This window comes from Hippichthys cyanospilos, chromosome 4 (genome assembly GCF_059441005.1).
Source record: "Hippichthys cyanospilos isolate Australia breed blue-spotted pipefish chromosome 4, RoL_Hcya_1.0, whole genome shotgun sequence".
Taxonomy (NCBI): Eukaryota; Metazoa; Chordata; class Actinopteri; order Syngnathiformes; family Syngnathidae; genus Hippichthys; species Hippichthys cyanospilos.
In genome coordinates this window covers 8,740,157-8,751,763 of record NC_142372.1, presented here as the reverse complement: position 1 = coordinate 8,751,763, position 11,607 = coordinate 8,740,157, and the positions used below count along the sequence as shown (strand labels likewise).

At 40.8% G+C, this 11,607-nt stretch overlaps 1 protein-coding gene across 3 annotated transcripts in view; it reads right to left on the bottom strand.

The window, feature by feature from the left end:
* Window positions 1-11,607, bottom strand: part of cd276 (CD276 molecule) — an 86,438-nt gene that overhangs the window by 32,788 nt on the left and 42,043 nt on the right. The gene's annotated exons all lie outside the window — the stretch shown is intronic.

Sequence of the window (11,607 nt, the reverse complement as noted above, 5' to 3'; positions counted from 1 at the left end):
ATGCACGCCAATGGTGTTTCTTGCTGTAGGCAAAAATAAAGCCACAAGTGTTATGTTGCCACAATATGCTAGGCACTGATTTCTCTGTGGAGTACCGTAATTCCTCAAATATAAGACACACCTGTGAATGGGCCGCACATTAATTTTGAGGTGATTCTGCTCATTTCTATGTTACGGTATATCAGACTGATGACTTTGGCAACTTCCGAACCTTAGTAGGGCACATATAATGCATAATTATAAGGAAATGTTTGACCTCGATTCCACTTAGTTTTGACCTGTTACATTACATTAGTGGTTGCTTTAAGTCTGGAATTAATTATCCAAAACACAATTGACCCCAGGGAGGCGTCGTGGCCTTGTGGGTAGCACACTATCTCACAGATAAGAGCTTCAGGGGCTTGAGTCTTGGCTTCAGGCATGTTTGCATAAAGTTTGCATGTTCACACTGTGTTTGCATGTGTTTTCTCCATGTAATCTGGCTCTGTGTAATTTCACATTCTAAAAACATGGATGTTAGATTTATTGAAGATACTAAATTACCCAGCGGATCTGGAGCTGCAGGCTTTATTCTTCGCTATTTAAAGGATGACCGTCTGAGAGCCTCGTTGCATCTACACAGAAGCGTGCACGCAAGAGTAATAATCACAAAAGTGTACCTCCAACCCGGTTAAGTCCTGTATGGCACACACACACACATGCACGGATGTCATTTCTTTTCTTCCTCTTCCAAGAGTGAAGACGATCTCGAATCTTCGGATTCCGCCGTCATTCTCATTCCCTTTTATTTTCACACTTTCCAGGCCAAATTCTCCCTCCCTCAAGGCGGACTGATAAAGACAAATGCCACAGTCGGCTATCATTGCCACGCCGGGGCCCAAAGGGCTGCAGGATCATATTTTTCTTCTTCTCGTGTTTGATGATGTGATTCTGTTTTCTTCAGAAATAGATTTGTCTCTAATGGCTTTGTTTACCTAGCCTCTATTCCCTTCTGTGCTGGGGAATGGATGGAGTGCTTTGGACATTACCTGCTGCTGCAGCTTTTATATGGACTTGCATTAAACAAGCTTCCCTTGCTAAGTGTATATCTCTAAATACTAGTTTGGATATGGGTGTGTGTGTGATATATATATATATATATATATATATATATATATATATATATATATATATATATATATATATATATATATATATATATATATACTGTTTTTTTTCAGTGAAAACAAAGAGTAAAAAATGAATTTGCATTCTTCATATTCACTCCTGCAACACTTCAGCGCCCGTTTACATCAAGTTGAGCCCGTAGAAGAGATAAAGCAACTATGTGGAGTGGACCACGGTAATGATAGCCTGAGAAATACGTTTCATTATTAAACAAAATTGGATTCTCATAAGAGGCCAGACAAATCTGTTTTAAGTACAACGCCGGACGGACTACCGCTGCATATTGAACGGTCTTTTCAACAGAATCCTCCTCTATTGGACTATTATTTACCACGTTTCCCAACACTATTAGCGCACCAACATCCCATTAGGGATGAATATCTTGAGTACAAGTCTACCTAACAGGCGATGGAGCTAATTTTAAGAAGGTTCAGTTATTCCATCATTATTAAACCCAATGCAATTCTCTTAGCGTTAACCTTCCTGAAGTTCTTGTTCATAATCCCCTTGGGAATAATAGCTACCATAATGCGTAAAGGGTGATTCATCGAGAGGGTACGTTTAAAGTCGCTGTAATTAAAACTATTCATTTTGACTCGTGACACAGGTAATCTATTTTTAACGTTCCTTTTTTTACTTCAGTTCGTTGAGAAAGCGGCGGTGCCATTATAACAGTAGCTAATTGGGAGCACTGACAATCACAGCAGTATCGCTGAATATTCCGAATAACCGCCTAATTGCATCTGATTTTAATCCGTAGTGATCTTGTTCTATCCCTTTTAGATACTATTGTTCTGATCAATTATTATTATTATTATTATTATTATCATCATTTTATCATTATTATTATTTGGCAAACAACAATTAAGTTCATCAGTTTGAACATTAAATATGTTGTCTTTGTAGTGTATTCAAATGATAGTTGTATTTTGTTTTTATTTACGTTTTACACAATTGCCCAACTTCAACCGAATCCGGTTTGTATGTAAGCTATTGGGACCATCACATTACACGAATGACAGTCAGTCATCTCTTTAGTCTAACATAGATAACTTGGTTACATGGACCTTTGCAAGCATGGTGAACACAAACACAAACGAAGGTGGTCTGCACCGCACCACTTCATATCGGAATTGAGTACCCCTGACAGGGCTTTTGATGATCAAATACAGTAAACCATGAACAACTCTTTGGATGCAAGAATCTACCTGTATAAGGTGTTGGGTGAACACAACTGCAGTTTATCTTATTTTGTCAGATGAATTACAGGTGCGGCGTTGCCTTTGGGTGTTTTGTATTTTAAAAGGGCACGGCAGACAGCTATGTTAAAAATAGATGTTTAACAGGGCCAGGCAACAGTATGATAAAATGCGACTTCCTTATGGAGCCTCTAACATGGCCTGTGAGACGTAAGCTCCCCTTATTCTCTGCAAGACACTGGCGAGGACTCACAAGAGGCTAGTTCAGGTATTGTTCTGGATTCGGTAAATGTGAGCGCCACCGTTTCCCGGCATTTTTAGTAGCCCGGGTGTTCTCCTCTACACCTTTAGTGGAATAAAGTGTTCCAAAGACGCCCTTGCCTGTCATCTCGGATGTGCCACGTGATCACAAAGGGGATCAAAGCTGTTTTCCTACCGAGCGTCGGTTCAACGTTACCTGCCCGGAAGAAACCTTGCCTCCTAAGCTGTGACCGAAGGGGAATAATATCCCCTGACAGAGCGATGCCTTCTGGCTAAAAGAAGTGCCTAAAGCCGCAATGAAGTCAATGTGAGGGATAGGAAAAAGTCAATCAGGGGTTTGCCTTGGATATCAAGCTTAACACCTTGGGCTTTATTCAATTCAAAACAAAGGGGACGGCTGTGGGCAAAGGTCTTGGCCAGGATCTACGTTCAAAGCCCCGCCAAAAGAGTCACGGCGATCACAGCCGGAGGTTAAACTACAGCAAAAACTTCCAAATGAAACACCCTGAAAGCTTGTAACATTTGAAGTTGGGCCAACATTTGCTTGTCCAGCCCACTGGACCTATTTCGGACAGCGTCAAAAGATTGATTATATTTGCGGATTTTTTTTTTTCAACACTCAATGACAATATCCACTGATAGATGAAGACTGTATACTTCTTGAATTTTTTGGGGGGGACCATTCCTTAGGGGATGAGGATTTGGACCCAGAAGCAGAAAAGTGGAAAGTCTTTTTCAACACAAATCCAAAAGGTGACAAATACACGACCATTTCAACTGCATAGCAAGTGATATAACGACACAAGAGATGGTATTGACTGAGACATTGTACCTTATGTGATCTTTGTCACGCATCTCGAATTGCCTCTTGCGATAGCGATAGCTAGCTCCTACTAGATGCTCGTCCGTTGTCATTGTGTTATTCGGGTACCTAAATGTCGAGATTCGTGAAGTTAAAAGTTTTATACTTTTATGCCAATTAACCATGTTTAAGTGGTATTTCAAAAGACTTGTCACGATAAACAAGGTTACTTTTGATGGCTGAGGTGGAGGCATACATTAATTCACTAAAACAAAGGCGTGAGAAAAAGATGGAACACTAAAGTGAATGAGATATAAAACTCAGTGAGACGCAACAAGAGCCGGGGCTTAAATCACAATGACCTAACGCCGGCGATGTGATTGATGCGTAGCGCCTCAAAAAGTAGTGGCTTGCCAACACAGTGATTTAAACTTCTTCATCAAAGTCTTGTGCGGAAAAAGAGCGGCGGAACAATAAAAACAAAATGAAAGCCAACACCTTTCGTGATGGACGGTAGCCTGAATGAAAAACACGGGTATGAATATCAAAACAAATGATGCTGACTGATCCTCTGTTGTAGTTCGGTGTTAATCTTAAAACTGTTCATCAAACCCAGAAAAGCCCTTTCCATTAAACCTAAGTATAGAAAGCTTGTAAGTGCATGGTGGCTGTTTTTCCATTTATTCAAGGAACGCCATGCTCTTCGGAGAGCGAAAGACAACAAGGTGACTTGTAAAGAGAACAAAAAAAAAATTGCAAACTGATATGGATGACCGCACTTTTCCAACATATTTTTCACCGCATTCGCTCTTTAGCGAGATGCTAGTTCGCCATCTTATTTGCATGCTGAGAAGCGGCACGTTCGTCGCGAGGAATAACCTAGCGTCCAATTACTAACGCGATTTGCCTGACATTATTGCGCTTCTCTCAAGGACCCAGGGCTCGTGGCAAAAATAAAACCAGCGCGTGAGCAGACACCCGCATTAAAACCGGAGTAATGGGTGTGCATTAGCAAGAATAAAGTTTCGAAAGCCGCTCTATTTTTTCTCGGCAGGGGGGTCTTAAAAGCCATCTGCTGGCGTTGAGACAAGCGATAGTAAGCTGAATAAAGCAGTGTGGAAAAGGGACTGATGTGAATGTGTCATTTTAAAAACAAGCTGGCAATGTTGGGGGTTGTCAATCTCAATTTGTAAACTACTGTATTTTGTCAAATAATAACCTTATTATTGACTGGGTTTTTGTTTGGATGATGTGTATGATCCTTCCTACACTTCATCCAAACAAAAACTCCCTTAAATGGGGAGGACTTGCACATTTTTTGCATAAATATTTAATTGTCGTAATTCCCCAGATAAAAGACGCACCTGTGTACAAGACACACCCTTGGGGTCAAATTTTGTTTTTTTTCTATGTTATCGTATATAAATCTACCAACACTTTGGCAAGAATGTAAAAACTATAGCAAAATAATAAATCTCTCCTTCTGAAACTCTTCATGTTTTCTTGTGTTTATATTTGTAAGTTATATATTGTCGTGCGTTCAGTGTTTCAAATTTCCCACAGTTAGCGGTTTGAATGTGCTCAAAGCAGCTGTTTTCAGTTTTCCTCATGGCGCAGCTCGAGTTCAAGTTGCGCACCAAGTTTATGATTGTGCATATATGCCAAAAGACCGCAATTAATAAACGAGTCAAATGGAATACCTTTCCGTATTCTCAAACCGGAGCACTCGGTTGCTTACCGTGCTCCTCTAAATCGAATCATCTGGAGACATCATTACTTTTGCATGATCATCTGTATTTTAGTAACATTTGCTTGTAGTAACGTCCGCAAGGACGGACCCGGACGTTGGTTCATTCTGCTCGCTTCTTTTACTGAAAATAATGGCGTGACAACCTCAGCTAACAGAAACTGTTGCTAGCTGCAACAGGCACTGGATGCTAACAGCCACCTTAAAATTGTCCATACCCTTTAAAAGCGTCTTCAAATTTCTGTTATGAATAATACTGTAACCCTACAATGACGTAAATTGTAACATGTAACGGTAATGACGCCTCTTCAGCAGTCCCTCGGGCCACAATTTGCATAAATAAGGTTTCATTCCGACAATGCAAGGGAATATTAATTATGAGGTGATGTGGTAAGGTCATCTCCCCTTGAGTCATACATTAATGATCCACAGGTGAATAATTTCACTCAACCAGTGGTCAAACCCTACAGGCGCTGGCTCTCATTAACACTCTGAGACAGAGTTAGCAGAGTGATGACAGGCTAGTTTTCAATATTGCCGCTGTCCAGTTGAACATTGTGAATCCACTTTTGTCATTTTTACTTTTTTCATAAAATTAGGTTCTCCCAAAAACATTTTATACAATAGGCCATAGCCAATGATTTGGCAGCAAGCACAGTGTAGGAACGATTAGGGTGTGACTTTTTGATTAATGGCGTTTCAGGGGTCTGTTTTTTTTTAACACCTGACACAGTACTCTCGCTCCATTGTGTCGAGAACAATCGTACCTGATAGACAAGTATTTCATACGACACTCCAGATGCTCCCGCTGACATCATCTGACTGTGTGGAGGCACAAGGTTGCAACATTTCATATCCAGCTTTGCTCGGCTCTGTGTCAAAGGCTAATGACCCCAGAAAATAAAGCACCATTTTTCTGCATGCTCTAATGTTGCAATTTTGGATGATGATGGTGTGAAAAGTATGTCCAGATATGTTTGACCTAAGAGGTTAAAAAAATACGCGTGTTTTTGTGCTATTATTAGACCTTGTGCTTTTAAGTCATACTTGAGCGCAAGCGCAACTTGTGTCACAGTTGCGAAACAGTCACTTCTTCTTCATAGCGCGTGACATATTTGCTCATGGTTTTTGGTCCTGTCGCTGTTCAGCTGTCCAACTCCATTTTCTTCCCTGGCATTTTTCTCGCATGCAAATGTTGCATTTGTTTTAGCGCAAAGGGGAAAGCGTATGCTCGCTGGTGAACATGTGGCGAGCTCATACCGGAGCTGCACTTTTGACATGACATTTACAATCTATTTTTACAAAAAACGCTGTAGTCGCGTCCACGCGAGGGGACGCTCTCCCGTGTAAAGTTTATCCTTGTTATACTGTCCAACCTCTACCTCCGGGCTATTGTTTATGCAGTCTCCTTCTCAGCTATTACACATTCTCACCGCGCTCCACTTGCCATATAGACTTTGCCTTGCTAACACGACAGCCCAGCTCCAAGCGGTATTTTCAGTCAATTAACCAGTCTACTGGGCATGGGATTACATTCACCTGTGAAGATGAGAAAATTCACTCTCAAATTGCCTTGGGCATAATGTCTGAATAACTTCAAATAATTAATTTCAATGAATCTGCGGCTTGGCCGTCCTCTCTACACTTGCACTTTATTCACAGAATCGTGCCTATTACGTTGGCTCTTTGTTTAGAAATGCAACGCAAAAGTCTACTGAGTATGCCGCTTAAGACCTTGCTTATGAGCTGCATGTGGCATATTTAAATACAAACATTGACAATCTTTACGTAGGAAACGAGGGGGAACGCAACAAGAAAAAGAAGGGAAGACGTCCACCGCAAGCCTCAATGTATTATTAATGTATTATTTTTTCGACTATAAGACACAATTAAAAGCCATGTGTTTTCTCAAAAAAACGAATGTGCTTAATCAGGTGCACCTTTATGTCTTAATTTCGAATTGAAGTTGAATAAAGTAAGACTTACTATAGGCTTTGTTTTCCTTAAAATGGAAGAGTCAACTTAAGCCCGCTACCCCACTGAGGGGTTAACATTGCAAGTGTTGGCAAAAGTAGCAAATGCGCATGCTTGTTTGGGTTTTGTTAGCATTTGGTCAAGGTCACAAACGCAAAAACGGCGCCTGCTTTATGTGAGTAAACAGTAGTGATCTCACGAGTTTTTGAACAGCTCTTCGCTGCGAACGAAGGAACTCGAGTCTTCGTAATAAAGCGTTTAACCCGGGGCACGTTATAACTCGTTTGAACATTTCAGGCTCATTGCACAAAAAAAAGACGAAAAGTGACAGGAAACCGCAAACTCGCAGAGAAAAAAATGCATCGGGTTCATTTCCAAAAGTGAAGATGTGACAAGTGCTCCGTCCGCATGATCCAACAACACAGCCCACGTCTGCTCTCTACTAACGTGAGCAATATATCCCAGCCAGCCACTTTCCACTCACTCAATTAAGAGCTCCTGTGATGTCCAACAACTGACAGACACTCCATCACTTTCACACATCCTTCCTTACTGATTGTGGCATTAAGATGTCGGAGGCGCGTGGACAATTGATTTTCTTCAATCTTTGTTTTTCGTTCCGTCTTGGCTTCTTTGTTTCTTCCCTGGGCCGTCTTGGCATTGCGGGCAGAAATCGGGAGCAGGGGCGCCTTAATCAGTTGACAATGTTGTGTTGTCTAAATTTTTAATTAGCTTTAAAACGGGCGCCTCCCTCCCCCTGCGCGAGGCCAAGGAAGTGTAGGAGAAGATTACTAGTGACAGCTATCAGTAGCCAAACAGACCATCAGTGCGTTGGAAAAGACTGAGCAGCTGAAAGTAGTCAGACAAGGACACATTGATCCAGAATTCTAGACATGATTCACCGCCAAGAAAAAAAACAACAACAAAAAAAACTGAGGGTTTTGCTTCCATCTATTGTGCCTAGTTTATTTTAATGAACCTTCCTGACACTTAACCGCAAACACTACACAGACTGTGTTTACTGACGCACCAAGGACTGAAGGACTCTCAAAAGTCAAAGGGATTTCAATTTTCCACATCCTCTAACATCACAGACAATCTTTATGAGATCCGACTTGCAGCATCTGCACAACAAGTGTCTTTTTGAAGGGTTTGTTGTCATTCATTTGGTCGCATCAACTGTACGCTTTTGTCCCATCAATCTGTTCCTCGCCTGACCTTGAAACCTACAGGATTTTTTTTTTTAGATATCTGATTCATTTATCAAAGTTTTCTTTGGCTAACCAATGAATCAGATTTTTTGTTTCATGATTTCACTGGGGGTTTGTTCTGTAACGTTAGAGAATTGTTTAGCAAAGTAAAAACAGAATTTTGCAAATCTTTTATTTTGATATAACACAATAAGTTTGATTTAATAAAAAAAACAAAAGAAATCTGAGACTATTTCCAATTGAGTGGCAGAAATTTTCAACAATTTTAAGTCTCAAAATGATCCATTATGCAAGATAATTCTTGATTAAGTAGGTGAGTCCATCCACCCAGCCAATGGTGAGACTGTCCATCCATCCATCCATCCATCCATCCATCCATCCATCCATCCATCAGTACATCCATCCATCCATCAGTACATCCATCTCATATGTACTTATACAAAACACTATATTGAGAAATACAGTAAACCTAAACCATCTACTTTTTCGACTACATTAGCAGCGATCCCCCTTAACATGTAGGAAGTGCATTGTGCTCAGCACAAGCAGTCTCTGCAGCAGAAAAAACAAATGGCGGCGTCAATCTTATTGCAGACACCCTGCGGCACACACCTATTGCCAAAAGAGCTCCTGTATTGCATCACTTTAGAGCAAAGCGAATGAGGAATATCACACAGGAAATTAACGTGAACAAGACACCCGCTGAACCAGCCCCCTTGAAGTGTTTATTTTAGTCGAGAAGTCATCCGGCGATATCACTAGCTTCTGGAACAATCTTTCATGTGTAATTTATGTCTTGGTCATGAGACTACAGAAGTAAAGCTACAGTATATGTGACCTTTTCCGATGGAAAACTTTGCATTGGTGGCTATATCCACAGAACCCGATTTGAATTAGAAATGCAATCATTGAAAGCGCACAGTGAAATCTAAATGTTAACCCGGGACCAAAGCAGTTCTTCAAAGAAGAAAGAAAAGTCCTTTACAATGCAACGCAAGTGATCAACCAAACATGAAAGGGCTGGGTGGACTTCTTCAAAAGACTCGGCTGTTAGTATGCGTCTGATATTGCGGGAGAATCTGACGAATATGTAATGACATTTTTAAAGGCATATCGCTGGGAAGTTTTTGCCCTAGGCTTTTTTTAAACATACAGTACATGCATGATGTACTAAGCCTATTGCATGTTATCCGCGACAGTCTTCGGTGGAACTGTTAAACCATAATTCAGTAAAGAGTAGTAGACACGAAAAAAGTCCCAATAATTTTGATTTATAGTTATAGAGCTATTAAAAACAACTGTGCCAAAATTGAGCAATCAAAATCAGCAAACGCTATTTTTAGCAGCCATGATTAAATGAACCTGAAGAACAGCGATCTTTCCGTTTCGAATGTTGGCTCTGCTGTATATCTCAAGGAGGCTTTTTTTTTCACCAGTAGTCAGCCAACCACCAGAGGGCGCACACAAGGTACAGGTCTCAGTATTTGCCTCAATAATATGACCAAAATAAATCAACATTAACATAAAACAGGAAAAAAAACCACCCATAACTTTCTCAAAATTTTAAATGCATACAAGACAATCCCTTCTGGAAAAGTATCCATCCATAGAGTTGAACCAAAATGTAACCGGAAGGAATTAGTTAACAGTAAACGCTCATGTAAATGACCTCCGAGATTGGTGGGAACAAAATGGTTTATAGATGAAATTGTATTAATATAACACTTATGGGACATCTGGATTTCTGCTTTTTATTCTTGCTGTCATTTTACAAAAGACGGCGCTTGCCAGCAGTCCCTTCAGCTGAGTCATGCCCCCGAGCTCCTCTGAAATATCAGTGAAGAACTATTTCTCATGACTTATTACTTAAATATTCTTTGCCACCCTCCAGCGGCTTTACAGTAGGAGATTTCAGACTGACTGAACTTCGGATGTCAGTGAATGTCTCACTGAGTGGGTCATACTGTAGCTAAATTGCATCTTGGGTCCATTTGTGTTTATTAAAAGTGGCAAAAAAAGATATGAATAAGTTCACGTCGCGTGAAAGATATTGCTATTGCACATAGTAGCACATTCAATCCCAAAGGTGCATCGCGGCTCAAAATACGTTTTATTTTTGTTAGTGAAGCAGTTTTGACTTCGTGCAACTTTCTAATTTTGAGGAGCAGTTTTTTGCAGGATAGTTTTGTCTTTTTAGGGTTCATTCAATCCCACTTTTTTTTTTTTTAAATAATAATATTAAGGGTGAGGGAAGGTCTGAAATAGCTGGCCTCGTCAAAAATGAAGCCTTGAAGGGAATAAAATTTTCCCCTCTTCCTCTAGAACAACATTTGCGCACACTCGGAAAGCGTGTTGATACTTTTTGAAGCTGTTTGTTCTTTGCCTAAAAACGTGCGCAAAATGACAAGCGACCACTGTAAAGAACACGCTGCTGGCTTTCTTGTAGGATCAATGGAACTTTTTGTGACAATATAAAGGATTACTCCAGTAATCCTCCTATTTCCAATGCAACTTTCGTATTGTTTCTTCTCTCTTTGACGCAAACATTTTCATCACTGAAGTGAACACGACAAGTTACCTAAATTTAACAAAAGACGACGCTATTCATTTTCCGAAATGGCCTTTTGCTGCCACTGTTTTCACAAATAGCCTTGGAAGCCCCGCCCTCTTCATCTTGTGTCTCCCATTCAGTTGCCCGGCAACACTCATGTTCTACCACCTGTGTCTCATTTCCTCGCCGGTTCAAAGTCAATTTACCTCCTCAGTTTCAGTCCAATCTTGTTGGCTCATTTGTTTTCTGGTTGGGTTTCACTGCCGTCCTTAGTTTGATTGAGAATTGAAAGCTTGTTCCGACTGCGGCCGTGTTTAGCCCACCGGTTTCAATCAGGCCTTCCTGTGTAGACTTCTCATGTTCTCAGCACGCCTGCGTATTTCGGCTTCCACGTTCTAAAACGTGCATGTCAGGTAACCCGAAGACTCTCAATCGTCTATTAGTGTGATGGTAAGTTGCCTGTATGGCGTCTCGTGAACCTCTATACATTTCCTTCAATTCCCTGTGTTTTCGTAAGAGTAAACATCGAGGGAGTCGAGATGGCGTAATGTCACAATCCCAATTGTTCTGGCCAAACGGGCATTCCTGTGACATCCCTCGTCCTCACATTGCTGGGGAAGCACATATAGTAGCACATTTTCTAAAGCTATTACCAGTTTCATCATCGCACCCCCGCAATGCCATTACATTGTGTA